Below are 17,447 nucleotides of genomic sequence, written 5' to 3'. Positions count from 1 at the left end.
ATGGTTGATTGTGACAATGAATGCTCCTCTGAGAGGCTGCAGAGTTGGGAGGTTACATGCACTGCTTTGAGCTCAGCTTGCTTTTGTGTATACACTGGGAATACAAATAGCATTTAATTCAGGGGGTATCATGAGGGTTAAATGAGTTAGTCTGGGGAACAGTGCTACAACAGTATAGGGCATGACAAGCAGTGAGCATGTGGTAAGTGTTGGCAGCTCTTATCATAAGGGAGCCACACTGCCTGGGACACAGATGATGCTCAGTAAATATTATTTCCACTCTTTTCCTCTCTCCTTCCCCAGCTGGCAAATATAGCTTGGATTTTGACCTTTGTTCTGCTACTGAATAACTATGTGACCTTGGTCAGACCAGCAAACTTTGGGGAGCCTCAGTTTTCTCTTCTGTAAAACGGGAATGCAAAGGGTTACGGAAGATTAAACGGGATGGCCTATGAAGAGAGCTTGGCACACAGTAGGTGCACATTAAAAGGTAGCTTTTACTATTATCTCAGCTTGGTGCCCTTGGGGCTCTTGGCTCTTAAATCGAGTCCTGTAATCCTGACTTCCGCCAGAAGGGGGCACTCACTGCTTGGCTATTCCTTATGTGCTCACGGAGAGCCTCCTCCAGCGTGGGACTGACTCACCACCAGAGGGCTTTGTCACATCTCTTAAAAGCAGCCTCTGGTGGACAGAGTCCTGGATGAAAGGCAAACCCATCAGACTCTAATTTGTTTCTCAGTTGATTGTTTCCTCATCTAAAATGAGAGGTCAGACAGCCCGTCGCTCTAAGCTCCGTAGGGCTGAGATCGGTAGGCCCATGGCAAGTGCCCTGCTGGGTCCCACCTAGTCCGCTAGAGAGAACATGCCCCAGGCACACAGGTGAGCCCCTGCTGGACCCACCAGGAAAAAGGGGAGGCCTCTGGTGGCCAAGCTGAGCTAGAAAGGCATAGCCAAAGATGTGTACTCAGCCCATTCATTCGCCTTCTGTTGCATGAGCCCCCACAGATGCGGGAGGTGCAGGAAATGATTCAGCTCTGGCTTTTTTAAGTGGGTTTTCACTCATTCACAATTTATGATGGTTTCACACAAGGGGCTGGGATGACGCTTATTGTTACTCTGCAAGGCTCACTTCTGCAAGAGGCAGGGATGGGGAGGGAAGGGCGCTTCTTCTATGGGTCCTACCTGCCCAGCACAATGACCCCTGCGAGGGTCAGAGGGAGAGAGAGACTTCCCAAAGTCACACAGCTAGAGGGGGCAAACCGGATTCAGACCCTGGCTGCTGGGCTCCACAAAACCTTGATATGTCCCCACTCCCCATTTAATCCCAAATTGGCAGCCTTAGTGGAGGGTCAGTGCTGGGTCCAGGCCTCTGCCAGTGTCTCTGGAAGACCCAGGGATAGCGGCCAGTCTTGCTGGCAAGATGAGGCACATTTGTTGCTATTATTATTTATTACCACCTTCTGAAACCCTGATCCGAAGAGAGAACCAGGAAGCAGGAAGAGGAGCAGGGCCTCTCCTACCCCTTCTAAACTGCTGATTAAAAGAAAAGAAATTTTCCTTCAATAGTTGAGTTTGGGCCTCTTAAAACCGTTCTCTTTTAATTTGTGTAACTAAATATACCTTTGTGGGAACATTTGCCCAGATTCTTGGTTGTCTTGTAATTTTTACCCCCCAATGACTGGTGTTGTGGCCAGAGCCTAGGCTGGAGTTACGCTGACCTAGTTTTCAATTCTGACTCTGCTGCCGAACAAGCTGTGTGACTTTGGACAAGTAGCTTAACCTCTCTGTCTTATCTCCTTCGTCTGTGAAACAGAAAATTAGAGTATCTGTCTCACAAGGGTTTTTGGAGAACTTTCAAAGTACACTTTTCCTAAGGAAACACTTCAGACCTGGGGAAGAATACAAATAAAAACATGGGGAACAATAGAATCTGAAATCCCTTGGGCACAACTTGCAGCTGTAACAGCCTTCGACTTCTGGCCTCTCTTGTTTCATTAATTCTCTCACCATCCCTGCCCCCTTCCCATCGGATTACTTTGAAGCAAATACCTGCCATCACGGCATTTTATTTGTAGTATCTATTGCAATATATATCTGTAAAAGATAAGCCCTCTCTTTTAAAATGTAACTTCAGAGAGGTTTTATGGAGTCTTTTCTCTGTGGCCAGGATTTTCCGTAAAATTTCCCCAATGTGATGTAACTCCCATATCCCGCCATTAGAACTCTTCAAGAATAATTATAATAAACATTCCAAATGCTTTTACTTACGGACTCTTGCTGGATTTTTTAAAAACACAACCCCATCCAGTATTAGACCATGAGTCTACTGGGTTGTGCACTATCACAATTATATCTCTGATGATCATTCACTGAAGAGAAGTAGTTATTGATCTATATGTTTTTACAACCTTTTGTGGCAAGAATGACTAACTTCATCTGTAGGCAGGGAAAAAGAGGCACAGAGAGCTGGAGGATTGTCCCAGGTCACACAGCAGTAAACGACAGAGGTACTTTGAAACTAAAACCTGTCTGACTCCAGAGCACAAGCATTTTTCCTCTGTCCCTGGCTGTTATCTTGGGAATTCTGGTTGGCTTCTCTGTTTTGATTGTAAATTCTTTCAGGTAAGTGCTCCTTAGACTTCCTTTCCATAGTCCCCAGCTGTTTAATGATTGACTAATAGTCCCAAGTAATCCCTGCAAATTGGTGTGCTAGTGCCAAGCTTATCATCCCACCACCATCAGCACTGGTTTGCACCAACAAGTGCTTGTGAAAAATCTCCATATACGCCTGTACTCAGACCCGTGGAAGGTACTAGACACAGTCTCTGCCCTCAAAGTTGCTTATGCAGTCTGCCAGGTGTCAATTTGAACATAACGGCAACAAAGTGGGAAAATGGTTAGGTATCTTACTGCCTCTGGAGATGATTTCTTACCTGTATGGGTGGCTGCATACTCCATGTGAAGGCCAAGATGTGGGTATGAGCTCAACAAATATTTACCTGTGCCCACTTTGGGCCATGGGCGGTACTGGGATCTGGAGAGATAGTAGGAAATATGGCAATGAGGCAGACAGACAATAATATAGACAAACAGACAATATACAGCAAATGAAGAAATCCACATGATATTTCAAGATCATGGTAATTGCGAGAAGGAAATAAGAAGGTCGATGTAACAGGAAGTAAGGGGGTCGGGGAAACTACTTTGGAAGACTTATCTAGAAAGGTGACATCTGAGCTAGGACCTGACTGCTGAGCTGGAGGCAGCCAAGTAAAAAGCCACAGAAGCCTCATTCCAGGCAGAGGGAACTGAACACACAAAGGCCCAAACACGAGGTGGAGCCTGTTCTCCTGCTCTCATTCTGCCTCAGTGCCCAGAGCTCAGAGGACTCTTTCTTTCCTGTAGGAGGCAGGAAAAGCTTTCTCAAGATGTTCTCAATTTCCTTTTCCCGGGATTGGGTCATCTGCATGTTCTACACCAATTCCAGACAAGGAATTGGGATTACCTGATTAACTCCACAATCAGTCCGTTTCTCTCCTTGGAGCTATGGAGGGATCATCCGATTGAAACTGGAGTTTCAATATCAAGGAGGGGGAGGGGGAAAGGTTAGTACTTGGTGTGATGGCCTCCAAGATGTCCCCAGCCTTCCCACCTGCTGGTGTTCCTACTCTTGGGCAGCCTCCTCTCCCACGGTCCCGCTGGTCTGTGTGACCAACGTTATAGAAAACCGTGGTTTCACTTTTGGCTGGTCTATTGGTCGCTTGCACACTCTTTCCTTCTCCCGGATCACTAGCTCTGGGGAAGCCACGTCACGAGCAGCCCATGGAACCAAGAGCTGAAGTCTCGGGCCAACAGCCACGTGCGTGTGCTCGGAAGCGGACACCCCATCCCTCCAGAGACTCAAGCCCAGGAGAGGCCCGGGGCCAGCAGCTATGCTGCTCTTGACCTTTGGAAAGTCTGTGAGGTCATCGGTGTTATTGTAGACTGCTGAGTTTGGGGGATATTTGTTATGTCAGTAGCTAACCGACCCACAGCCAGGGCACGAGAGGGGTTACTGCCGGGCCCTCACCCTGGGGTTCTCGTCCTCTGGCCTGTGAGTCACAGAGCATCGTCTCCTAATCTTGTGTGTCTCTTCCCCACTACGTGTTTGTGAATGCCTTGGTTTGTCACTTCCTTATGCTCAGGGGTCGGAGCATGTGTGCATATGCGCATGAGTGTGTGTGTGTGTGCGTGTGTGCGCGTGCACATGCGTATGTGTGGTGCAGCTGAGTGGCCAGTCTTGTCCTTCAAGGCCCTTTCTGGCTGGGCTGTTGTCCCTGGACTCAGGCGTGGTTTGTTGCCAATGTGTGTCCCTGCTCTGACACGGGCCTGGGCACAGAGCAGCCTCAGAGAATACGAGGAAACCCATGAGATACACAGGCTGCTGGGGCAGGTGCAAACTTGGCTGCCGTGACAATCACGACATGAACACTCAGAGCTGCCCAGGCCCTGCGGAGGAGGGGGGAGGGGAGGTTTGGCAGGCATTTCTCTGGGAACTGGCTTAGGAAGGCGAAAGGCAGTTTCTTTTGCCACCATCTTGCAAAGTGGGCACCCAGAGCACGGGGCGGGGCTGAGGGTGGCAGATGAGTTCCCTTGCCTGCTCAGGGCGTGCCCAGGCACAAAGCCTTCCCAGTTCTGTGTCCTCAGCAGCATCTCACCATAACTCCTCCAAGTCTGCCTTTTGTTTCCTGAAGACCTACTATGTGCCAGTCTCTTGGCTGGACATTTTTCTGCCCAGCTCTGGTCTACAAGCTTCACAGCAACAGATGCTGTGTCTGTCATGTCAATAATGGAGTGCCCGGACCGTAGTAGGCACATGATGCATATTTTGGGAGTGAATGAATGAATGAATGAATGGGTGACTCTTGCTGACTCCTGACATAGAAAATAAAATGTTAGCCATGGGAAAAATTAGGCAAAGAAAGGGTAGGTGGGAGGATGGGTAGAATGGAAAGAATATTCCAGGCATAGAAAAGAGCATGTGCAAAGGTCCTGGGGTGAGATAAAGATTGTGCCCTTTTGGCTCCATACATAGCTCTTCCATTATATCACATGGTCCTTTGGGGTAAGTCTTTTTGTTATCACCATTCTCAATTTGAGAAGTTCTGAGTGTCTTAGTTTGAGGAACAGGCTGCTTGGGTCTGGCTCTGCCACTAAGTAGCTGTGCTTACCTAGGGTGCTTGCCTCAGTCTACTCATCTGCTAAATGGGGGTGATAGTGGAACCTACCTCATAGGGTTCTTGCATTACTCAATAAGCTTATGGATGTGAAGTACTTAGCCCATGTCAGGTATTATCTGGTGGGGAACAGAGCTGTGTAGAGGCAAACCCAATCTGGGTACCTTGGGAGGAAGCCCTCCTGGGGCACAGCCAGGACAAGGGGAGGGTTGAGCTCCCTGTTGGAAGTGGAACACACAGTTAGACCCGTTTGAGGCCCCCTCTTCTAACTCAGTCCCCCAGTTCTCTGCACTGATCAGAAAAGACTTTTGGTGCAAAGGATTTGTCCTTGGCTTGAGGCCCCTAACTTCTGAGAGCTGGAGATGATGTGCAGGGCCCATTGTCCCCACTTCCAGACAGCTCCAGACAAAAAAACCAAGCGCGACTGCTTCAGAAGAGCACAGGAGTGAGACGAACCTACTATTTTAAGGCAGTGGCGGCGGGAGCTCGGAGGGTGCTGTGTGTGTTCTCTTCTCACAGGCTCATCAGAGGAGCTGGAGCCAGCCTGAGAAGCCAGGCAGCTGGGGAAGGAGAGGGGACACCCCCCGCCCCCAACCTCCCACCGGCTTGGCTGACTCACAGACAGACCCCGAGAAAGCCAAGGTCAACAGACAGACCCTGAGAAAGCCAAGGTCGAAGAGGAAACCAGGCATAGCAGGGAGACTCTCAACGAGGGCAGAGAAAATATTTGAAATCACAGACTGTGCCACTGCCCTTAGAGATCATTGAGGCTGATGTCTCCATTTTACAGATGCAGAAACTGAGGCACAGAGGTGTGGGGGGCAGGTGAGAAGCACAGGTTCCTTTTCTTTGTAAATTCATACAAGTCTTTTATTTTAAATATCACCACATTAAATAGTTAAATAATGCACGGCATCTTGGTACTATGGTCCTTTGTGGCATTTAAAAAGAACAAAACAGATCTGGGTGAGCTGACTTAGAGCTCTTAGATTTGTTAACAGAAAAAAAAAAAAGTTACAGAAGAAAAGGTATAGATGTTGCTATTGACTGAGAAACAAAGCCAAACCAGGATGACAGATTTCAATACATCCATGTATTGAAAATTCTCAAGAAAGTTCTGGAAGGATGATCAGCAGGTCGAGTAGGATAGACACTTTCCATGGGGACTTGATGGGGAGTGTGGGACAAAGGCAACCTCAATTTCACTGGATTGTTTGGATTTTTAAAAGAATATTTTCATACATTTTTGGTGCAATTAAAACACAGAATACAAAATATTGTTTAAAAAATTGTCAAAGGCTTGTTTGGCCTTGGACTCAGATTTGTCCAGAAAACATTTCTCTTCTGGGTGTCAGACCAAATGAAACCCTGACCTCTGCTCTCTGAAGCTTTATCCCCCCACACCCCACCATGTGTGAGATTTAGTAAAATACAGAAAAATGATGAAAACGTTAATTAAAAGACTCTCACCCACTCCCTTTGCCCGAAGGCCGTGAGAAGATGGGAAGACGCTTTTTCTCAGGATGCCTCAGGCTTCCAGGAAATTCCCAAGCCCTGGGGACAAGGCTGCCGGGGGTGGGGGGGGGAGAGTGCACCCCCAATGGGGTCGTTAGAAGTGGAGGTGGCGGGGAGCCCCTGGGCTCTATCTCCTGCCTGCTCTGGGTTTCCTCCATCCTCTGCCTTGAGATGAGCAGTTAGCACCCTGGATGCTCTTCCCAGAGAGAGCAGTTATCATGACTTCACTATGTTCATGCATTTGATTTTTTAAAAGTTGATTTTTAGGAGCGTAAATCAAATAAGAGTACATTTTCCTCTGGGGTCGAGTACTATAGACGAGGCTCAAGTTCCTTTGAACAGCCCCTCATCTCTGAGATATCCACGGTTAGGAGTTGAGCATGGATCCTTAGAGAACGTTCCACTCTGCATTTCTATCTAGTTATTGGTACTCGTGAAACTATATATGGCACTGTTGTTGCTGGTGTGTGTGTGTGTGTGTGTGTGTGTGTGTGTGTATGGTTGTGAAGCGTCACCAGAGGAGGCTGTGCCCATTGGGTAGCTATTGGGTGATGTCATGAGACTGACACCCTGAAGCAACACGCTTTGGTACTGTTCCACCTTTGCCCGCTGCCCGGTGCCCAGTAGGTGTTCATAAGGGCGCCTTGCCTTTAAACTCAGACATTGTTTCATGCCCGGGCACTTGGAGGCCACCTCCAAAGCCCCAGTCCGGCCCGTGTTTCTAACAGTGCCTTGAGAGGAAGGCTCGTGGGTGTCCAGACTGAGGAGCGGCCATGCTGCTGGTGGGATGACAGCTCAGGAGGTCTGAGCTTGCCCTGGGCCTCTGGGGGAGAACGTGTAATAGTGGAGCACAATCTGTGGAAAAGCGGGATCTGTGGAAAGTGGGAAAGAAAAGAACTGGGGCCCTTCGAGGGGCCTTGAGGACACGTAGCAGTTTCAAGGTGGGGGTGCAGACAGGCCCCTGAGGGTGCTCCGTGGGAAAGCCTGTGCTGTGAGCTCGGGTCATGACCACCAGGAGGCTGGAAGAGGAAGCCATCAGACGTCTGGACTATGTCAGAGAAGTTGATCTGGAGGCTACTCTGGAGCAGCCTCTGGGAGGGAAAAAGAGACATCCTTTCCCTAGGAAGTAGGCCCTTGACCAGAAATAGGACAACACACTTCCCTTATTTCTGTGAGATGAATAATCAGATTAACTAGGCCCAAGTCCTGGCTGGGCCACTTTCCAACTCTGCATTTTGGGACAAGTCCCCTCTTGGGGCTTCACTTTCCCCACCTACCCGACCATGTTCTGTCCCTGACACATTGTATGTTCTCAACCAGCTTCAGGTTATATTTACAGAGATTGGGGGTGGGGCACAACTGTGTGTAGGATCGTAGTGCTGAGCTTCTGGAATAAACTTCAGTTGGATAAACGTATACTGATGGTCAGCCAGATGCCAGGATCAGTTAGGATTCTACGGTTGCAAGTGACAGAAGAAAAACTCCCATAACAGAACAGCCCCAGGGTAGCTAAACCCAACGCTTCTTGGTTTCTCTCCATCTATTGTGGACTGGCTCCTTCAGTGAGACCTCTCTCCTCAGGCAGCCCTTCCATCTGTGGCCCCAAGATGGCTGCCAGAAGCAACCAGAATTACATCTTCCTCATTCACATCCCACAGGGAAGGACAAGCATCTATCTGTTCCAGCATTTTCAAGACAACCTTGGAATTCATTCCAATAGGTCATCTTGGGTCAGGTCTATGGACACCTTAAGTGGACAGGCTGGTCATGGGTCAACCCTGGTATGGGGTCAGCTTCTCTGACTGCCGCATGGACTGAGGGTTGGGGAGGAGGCTGGGTAGCAAAACCCCAGTGCCTCTGAGGCAACTGGAGCATTGAGTCTTTGGTTGGAGGATGGAGGGCATTTGAGTAGAATGTAGGCAGGGATGGAGGTGCTCAGGAGATGGAAGGACAGGTGCAACACCATAGTGCCTTAAAAATCACCCTCTGAGGATTGTAGCTTCTAGAACCTGGATTCCCAAACAGAGAACAACAAGATCTATGATTTCATGAACGAGGAGACAGGAAAGTCATGACCTGCCTGATCACACAGAAGCTCTGTGGCAGAGCTGAGGGGGAGAATTTAGGCATTTTGGATTTGGAGAATTTAGGATTTTTGACTCCCAAGGGAGTACTCAGTCAGGTGTGTGATTCATTGCACCAAAAGTCACATTCCTGGGGTTGGAGGGTTGGAGGTGGTGAGTAAATGATCCTAAATGCAGGCGAGAAGGGGCTGTACTGTGGGGGCTCGCTCTGGGATGTCTTTTCATGGTCCTGGTGGGCTGGCGGAGGGAAAATGCCTAGAGCAGACTGGGCCCTCTCTTGTCTAATGTGTCTCCAGACCCTGGCTTGATAGAGTTCTGTTTATTTCCCTGGTGGGGAATCCTGGAAGCTTTCCCCGATTCCTGGTGTTCTCTCTCTGGTGTCATGGAAAGAATATGGACGCAATGCCAGACACACCCATCACTTGCTGTTCCATGTGGCCTTGGGCAGGTTACTTCACTTCTCTGATGTCTCCTCAGCTGTGTAATAAGATCAACCACCCCTATCTCTCCAGAGGAATGTGGGGAAGGAATGAGATAAGACTCATGACATGTCATAAGGGCATAATGCCTGCCCTTGGCCAATGCATGGCCCCGAGTGTATGGTCCAGTGTGCATGGTCCCCAGCGGAACACAGCCAGTCCACCCCTGGGCATTATTCTTGCCCTCAGAGTAGCTCTAGGCTTAGTATCAGTGCTGGGTCTAAAGATTCTGAGGGAGGAATGCGGGTTCTGGCTGGTATCTGCAGGTGAGCTGAAATTGTTTCTAGAATGATCTAGGCCAGCTTGGGTATACCGGTCCTGCCCACTGGCCACCCACATACCCCAGCCCTGCCTCTGGGGCTCCAAGGGGAGGCCTCCGGCCACCCGCCAAGATGAGCTGCAGGGTTAAGATTGGGTGACTCATCCACAGAAAGGAAGGCCAAATCAGGGGATCTAAACAAGACAGAGAAAGACTTCTTTTTCCCCCAGTGATTGTGAGGAGCTCCAAGAGGGACCCGCGCATTATCAATTATTCATGGGGCCTGAAGGAAGCCATGCAAAAAGCCCAACTGAGAAGCAGGGTGGGGTGAGGGAGTAAGAAGTGGGAGACACTTCACCCCGCCCCAGGTTGGGATAAGCTTAGCTGGAGCATTCTGGGTGACATGCGCTGGCTTCCTAGAGGATTTGCCCCAGGAGGGACAAGTGGTAGCAGGCCTTTCACAACTGCTGTGTGGTGGCAGTCCCATTCTGCTGGGTCTCAGGAGTGGTTAGCCCCATTACACAGTTGAGCAAATGAGGGGCAGAGAGAGGAAGTGACTTACCCAAGATCACACTGCTGTGAAGTGACCACACTAGAAATGAATGAAAGGGACTTGCTCTTATGAAAGGGGATATCAATGTTTTTCAGCATCTGCTATGAGCCAGGCACTGTTCTAGAGGCTGGGGTACAGCAGCAAATGAAGCAAAGTCTCTACTCATGGGGGCTGTATTTTATTTGTGAGATGACATGCAACAAGCAAGCAGTAAAGGAATGTATGAAATAATTTTAAGGACAAGTTCTATGAAGAAAACAAGTGGGTGAACAAACAGAATGAGAGATAGCATGGTATGCAGGGACAGCCTGCCATTTCAGATAGAGTGACCAGGGAAGGCCTTTCTGAGGAAGTGACATTAAAGCTGAAGCCTGAATAAAGCAAGGAAGTGAACCCTGCAAAGATCCAGAAAAGCAGTCCATATCAGAGAAACAGCAAGTGCAAAGGCCCTGGGGCTGGGAACTTGATGTGTTCAAAACACTACGAGAATGCTGGTGTGGGGTAATGAGGGAAGGGTGGTAGAAGAAGGGGTCTGAGGGGAATAGGGGCTAGAATAGGAAGGACCTCAGAAGACATGGTAGGGAGAGATCCTTATGGAGAAACACGAGACACTATGACCCCCGAGTGGGCAAATTCCTACTGTGCACATCTGGTTTCCTTTCCTCCTGAGTCAGGTCAGTCCAGGCTTCCTGGCCTCCTCTCCCTTGGAAGCACCACACAGGAACAAGGAACACTCATGCAGCCTGCAGGAGACGAGGATTCGGAGCGCATAATTGTGTCGTCACACATCAGAAGAGCTTCTCTGCCTCACCCCTACCCTTGTTTTAGCATGGCTGCCCGGTGGCAGGCCTGAAAGATGCACACATCATCTTGTTGAACATATGCTTCGAGGCAACCCTCCCTATGTTGCAGATCAGAACACTGAGGCTCAGTGAGGATGGACTCATTCAAGGTCACAAGGCTGGAAATGGAGCTCATTTGAGCCCAGGCATCACTTAACCCAGGGCAGGTCTTTGAAGATCCCGACTCCTCTGCTTCTGGGAGCCCCTCCATACCACAAGCCCCACCACCCCTCCCTGCAGAGGCAGAGATGTGCTCACTTGCATCTCTAACTTCCCTCTCTGGGGCTTTGTCCTAGATGAATGTTCAGACCCTGGACATTCCATTAGCCATTAGCATTATCAGCCTCTGATAGGGAACCACAAACCCTGCTGACCAGGGAATTTCTGGCGAGAGACGCCATCCCAGTGCCTTCCCTTTGTTAGGTGAACAACTATGAGAATGGAAAGGAGGGATTCTCTTACAGTGGGAATGAGGTTGGAGCCTTGTAGAAGTAGGTGCAAAAGTCTTAAAATGTTCCCTTATCCTTTGGTCCATGGAGAAATTCCATTTCTTGAAACCTATCCAGGGGAAATCGCAGGACATATGAAAAGATGTATGTACACACAGTGGGGGACACATGGTGTGGACAAAGCAGCCATTTCTTACCTCTGCCCATTCCAGCTGGTTGGTGTCCAAGACCAGACCATCACAGTTGTTAGACATTTCGAAAGTCACTCCTGTACCTAAAAATGTCAATAGGGCGATTGTTAAGAGGGAGAAAGTGGAAACAACCCAAGTATCCAACAAGGGGGGATTGGTTAAATAAATGAGCGGTACATTCATTCATAGACTACTGTATACATATTAAAAGTTATGCTTCTAAGAATATATAAGGTTACAGGAAAATAATTATAACCCATAGTTAAAAGAAAAAATGTTACAAAACAGCGTGTTCCTAGTCTAGAAGATACAATATAAATTTTCTGATTTTGGTGACATGGAAAACCGAGGGGACACTTCTCCTTCACACCACAACCAAAGAAACATCTAGAAGTGTTGGGTAAAAATAAAACAAAGGTATTGAAAACACTTGGCTGGACTTCAAATAAAGAGAAATCCCCACTGGGGTAGGAGACACAGTGTTGATATGCTTGTGGTAGACAGGCAGAACTGAGATAGTCAGAAAGGCATTGCCTTTGGACTATAGATGCTCAGGTTGTTCACAAAGTATTTTCAGAGTGTTTAAATGTGTGTACAGTCTGTCCAGATAGGGAATGTTCAAGAGAACGGCTGCTCCATCAGTCTGGCTCCCTGAGTGAAGACGCACGGAAAGGATTTCTCAACTGATTCCTGATAGATCTGGAGTAGAAGAAACAAACCTTTGTTGTGTTAAGCTACTGAAACTTTGGGCTTATTACTGTGCTATAACCTTGCCTTTCCCAACTGCCATAGCTTAGGGAGACCTCACCCAAAATATGGTCTCAAATTCAGGCTCTAGATGGAAACGAAAAAAGTACCTCTTGGGAATTTGACATCTCAAGCCTGTACCAGGCAAATGAGTAGACACTGAGTTTACACTGTTACAGACCAAGAAAACATTGTAAAGGATCAGTCAGGACTAGCAAACACTCAGGCACACCAGAAAGAACAGATGTAAAGCTATTTTTCAAAGACATTTCTCCAACCCAGGGCACACGAAACCCCCACAGGAATTACAGCCCTTGGAAAAGACGGGCTTACCGTAAAGAAAATGACAAACTACACAGGAAAATGATCAACCATAGGGCAGAGTCAGCGAACAGAACAAGTCAGGAGGATAGGTCTCCCAATACTATGGAGAGGAGGACAGTCAGAAAGGGCCTGACGTGTATACTTCCTTTAACAAAGAGGATTGAAAAATGTAGCCTTCAATTTTTTTATGTAACAGAATTAGAAGCATGAAGTTAAAGACGTGGTGAACTCCTTTGATCAACTTTTAGCCTGAAAACATTAATCCACCTACCCTATGATTCATACATTACCAGGGATCTATAACTTCCTGACATTTCTATTTAAGGCTTCAGATTTGTACTACTTGTAATATTCTTTTCATATTCATGCAAAAATCTCTCTTGTGAGAACTAACCAAACACATGTATCTGAGGGTTCACATGTGTTTGCAGCAAATATCTAGATATACGAACACATCACTGTGTATACATATGTGAGTATATATGTAAATGTGTGTGTGTGTGTGTGTAGACACTGACAAATAATACTTGCACAATACTGTGGCATTTAAAAATCGTAAGTGTGTAGCTAATACATACTTTACAAATGATTTAAGATCGTGACCTTAAGAATAAAAGAGAAACCATGAGGGGGAAAAAAAAACCCAAGATACCCTGAAAACACAGCCATCTGCATAGGAATAAGGCAGGAAAGAAATATATTTTAATTTGAATATTCTCTCTGCGTGATGGGAAAACAGGTGATTTTAATTTTCTTCTTTGATTTTCTTTAATGCTCAAATTTTCTATTATGACTAAAATTGATTTTTTTTCTGTTTGCATTAAAAACTAACTTTGTTTAGCCATGCGGGTAACACATAGGTACAATGAAAATTAAATGATACAATTAAAAAGAAGTTAAAGTAAAATATAGCTAAGAAAACAAAATTACTTCTGTACTTAGGACGAATAGCTTTTTTAAAATGCAGGACATGACCTGTTCATTTTCCAGTGGGTATATTATAATTTTTGGAAGGGGATTGAGGGAGATGCTTCTTGGCTTAAGCCAGGCTCTGGCTCCTCAACAGGGACCTCCATTTGTTTTGGGGGCTCTGGAGAGTGGGTAGTTAGGGACCCAAAGCCGGAGACTTGCCTGTGGGATCCCACACCTCCTGCATGTTCCAACAGGAACATAGGATTTAGGTCACATCATGTTTTGAGGGTTCCTTAGCTTACTTACTTAGACAAAATCAAGCAATACCAGTTTATTGTAGAAAGTGTGGAAACTGACAAAACCCATAAAGATGACACCAAGAATGGCAGAGGCCACACCATCCAGTGCTGCTCAATTTCTCATACATGTACCCAGTGGCCTGCTCTGTGCCAGGTATAAGAGGAAATATACAAAGAGTGTGAGACTAAATTCTAGCCTTGAGGATCTTCTTGCCGGCTTGGGAGAAGCAGTCTGCCCTTCTGGCTGCAAGCAACAGAAGCAGACAGTCCGACTTCAGCACGAAGAAAGGTACTGGAAGAATATGGTGTGGCTTCCAGACTTCACCGAGAAGCCAGAGGCTTCAGCAAGGGCAGGGGCTCTGGGGATCCAGGCAGCGGAAGTAAACAGGAACTTTTCCAGAAACGAGTCAGCAACATGGTCATATGCACAGTGCCCCTCTGCTAGAGACTAGGGTGTGAGGGGTCTGGCTGGGTCAAGGGAGAGTGAGGCACCTTGACTGAGAGCCCCACTGGACTGGATGTATGAGGGGGCCTACTCCCACAAGAAACCAGGCTGCTGGTTCCAGGAGGAGGGGAGAGTAGAAGTCACCACAGTAGAGTAGATCACACCACAGCTTCTCCAACCTGGGTCTGAATCCAGGCTGTCTCAGTAGCCATATGATCCAGGCAGGTTGCTCAGTCCCGAGGGCCCCTCTCTTATCTCTTAAAACGGGTATGGTGACACATAGGTTGCAATTAGGAAGACATGAGGTACAGTCCGTCAGCCTGTGCCATGAATTGGGCCCAAGATAAATGGTATATTGGAATCCTAGCGCTGATTTGGAACAATGGGAGAGGAACCCCTAAACCGGGCTGAGTTTCACACTAGAGGTCCGAAGACCACAGCTGCCTCAAGATCTAGCCATTTCTCAGCTGCAAGAGCTCAAACGAGTCACGTTCCCTCCTTGGGCCTCAGGTTCTGTATCTGAAATGTGGTGATAATCTGTGCCACCAGCCTTACAAGGTAGCTGTGAGGATCCAAAGAGAAGAATGGCTTTGTGAATGGTGTTGGATGGGAGGTGAGTATCTCAGGGGAGAGGAAAGGGAAGGACATGCCTTGTAGGGGTGCCAGCAGAAGCAAGAGATGGGGGGAAGAGTGCATCAGGTCCTACCCCCAGATTGGCTAATATACTAATAACAGTATCCATTTCTTGAGCTCCTGCCCTGTACCAGGCTCTGTATGAGGTGCTGGGGCCCCAGGAACAACGAAAGGGATATAGCTCCCAGCCACATGAAGCCTAGGGGTGGGACTGGAGCTCAAGTAATCAGAGAGATGCTTGGAGGAGGCACTTGTTTCTGCCAGAGCAGTAACAGGGACTTGAGCTGGGGTGAAGTCAGGGAAGGCTTCTTGGAAGAGGTGTCCCTGAATTGACAGCTGACCATAAAGGAGGTCATTGGGCCCGTAGGTGCAAGAAAAGCACTCTGAGCAGTGGGGACAGCACTGCAGAAGCCTTTGGCAGGAGGCAGGAAGGCATGCTGGGCAAACTAGTACGGACTGAGAAAGTGCATGCTAAGGTTGCCGAAGGAGCTCAGTTGCTCTTGAGGGATCCCCTGGGAAGCAGAAGCAGTGCCACCTGAGGACATCTGGTGTTAGGGCCCAGAGACAAGCCAATGAAGTGGAGGTTCTTTCTCTCCCTGGGCTCTGGATCTCCAGGACTTTGAATGCCTTGTCCAGCAGCATTCAGGCGAGCTACAGTACAGCCAAAAGAGGACTCAGATTCTAGGGAACGTGGCAGAGAAAGCACCGGAGAATGAAGAGAGTGCTGTTGGAAGGCTGAAGAAGACGTCTTCTTTTGGGCAATAGGGCGCCAGAGAGGTCTTAGAGCTCAGCAGGTTCTTGGTACTCTCAGCAAAGGTACAGCTCCCGTGTCAGAGGGCTGCAGACGGTTGCTGGGGGCAATGGGCAAGGCTTCCCTACCACATGCCATGTTTAGTCATTGCTAGCAGCAAACCTCAGTGCCCTTTCAAGGCAGTCATCGATGATGGTGAGAGAGCACGAGTTTAACTGGAGTTTCTAGCTATTGCTGCTTTATTCTTTGGAGGAGGGAGTGCCCGTTTCTTCCTGTGAGGTGTCTGTTTCTGGAAGAGTGAGGGCAGAGAAAGGAGCTCAGGTTCCTGAGCACCTACTGAGCACCAACCCTGGACATCCCTTGTGTGCTTTAAGGGAGGTGACAAGATGTCCTGAAGGTCCCCAACCTGGCCTTAGAGAACCCATTCTAGCAAGTGGGAGGTGTGCCCAGGGCAGGCAGATCGGGAGAAGTGCGTCTTTAACACTGAGACACCTGTCTGCAGGTGCAGAGCCTGGTTTCCACTTCGCTGTATAAATGCCTTCTATTTACGGCAAATGTGCCCCGTTTTCTTTTTAAGGTGGTGATAAGAAATTAGATTCAATAATTTCCCAATAAATATGTTTGCATGATATATTATGATCCATTTAAAGAAAAAACGATTAGTGACTCATGCGGGGGAGATGTGGGTGTACTACAACCTGGCTTGCAACACAGGAATAGTGGAGATGTGGGCCGTTCCCTCTCGTGATCTTCAGGATAGCTCTGCGGTGGGGCCTGCCATCCCCATTTACAGCTGGGAAAGCGGAGTCCTGAGAAATTCACTTTCCCCTGCCCCACTGCTAGCGAGGACCATGCTGGTTCTGGAACCTGGGTGCCCCCTGACCTGACCTTGCTCTACCCAAGCCCCATTTTAAGCATGGCTAGCTATGGGAAGCCTTCCCAACTTTTCTGGGTTGCTCTTTGGTGGTTCAATGCTCTCCTGACCACAGGGGCTCTCATCTAGGCCCTGCCTGGCTCCGCTACTTACTAACCAGTGGCCTTGAGCAAATGTCTGATTTCCCCTATGTCTGGTTGCTCGTCTATAATATGGGGACAATGCTTATACCTTGGAAGGCTGTTTAAGAGATTTAATGAGAAGATGTCTTTTATTATTCCCAACTTAAAAATGAGACAATAGAATCCCAGAGCCAGGAAGCTACTTGTCCAAGTTCACACAGGTGGGAAGAAAGAGGAAGAGCTAGACATGAATTCAGGCCGATTAAAACCAAACTACTGGTTTTAATGACTGCATGGCGTTGTGTCCCTTCTGTGGAAAGCTGTGGTGTCCCCATGTTGGAAGACGCTGACAGGGTCTACAGGGGATAAAAGATACCTGAGTGGCAGGCAGGTCCATGGGGAGAGGGCTCAGTTCTCCTTAGGCAGGAACTGAAGGACTCTGCCAAGATCCCCAGAAGCATGCAGGGTCAGGAGTGAAGAGGCCACTTTCCTGTGGGAAAATGTAGGGCGTTTCCACTTATAGCCTGATAATTGGGCCCAGCGAGGTCCAGAGCACAGATGATGTCATTCATCCTCTGTGGCCTTTGGGGCTTAGGAAGCCTCTAGGGAATGCGGGTCGGGGAGGAAGGGCTAGAGGGCAGAGAATCTGGAAAGAATGGCTGATAAAAACAGGAATCAGGGTTTGGGGTGCGCAGCTCATGGCCAAGGGAGTTTTAGAGCCATTGTGGCAGGAGTAGGGGACACACATTGGA

General features: G+C 48.2%; 1 long non-coding RNA gene across 1 annotated transcript in view; it reads right to left on the bottom strand.

Annotated features, from left to right (window-relative positions):
* Positions 1-11,667, bottom strand: part of LOC116586703 — a 31,889-nt gene extending 20,222 nt beyond the window's left edge. The window contains exon 1 of the long non-coding RNA XR_004284114.1: positions 11,595-11,667. This is a non-coding gene — a long non-coding RNA (uncharacterized LOC116586703). The remainder of the gene's footprint in view (positions 1-11,594) is intronic.
* Positions 11,668-17,447: the final 5,780 nt, after the last annotated feature.

The sequence above is a fragment of the Mustela erminea genome, chromosome 3 (assembly GCF_009829155.1).
Source record: "Mustela erminea isolate mMusErm1 chromosome 3, mMusErm1.Pri, whole genome shotgun sequence".
In the NCBI taxonomy this organism is placed as follows: Eukaryota; Metazoa; Chordata; class Mammalia; order Carnivora; family Mustelidae; genus Mustela; species Mustela erminea.
Note: the sequence above shows the minus strand (reverse complement) of the source record. Positions and strands in the feature narration are given on the sequence as shown.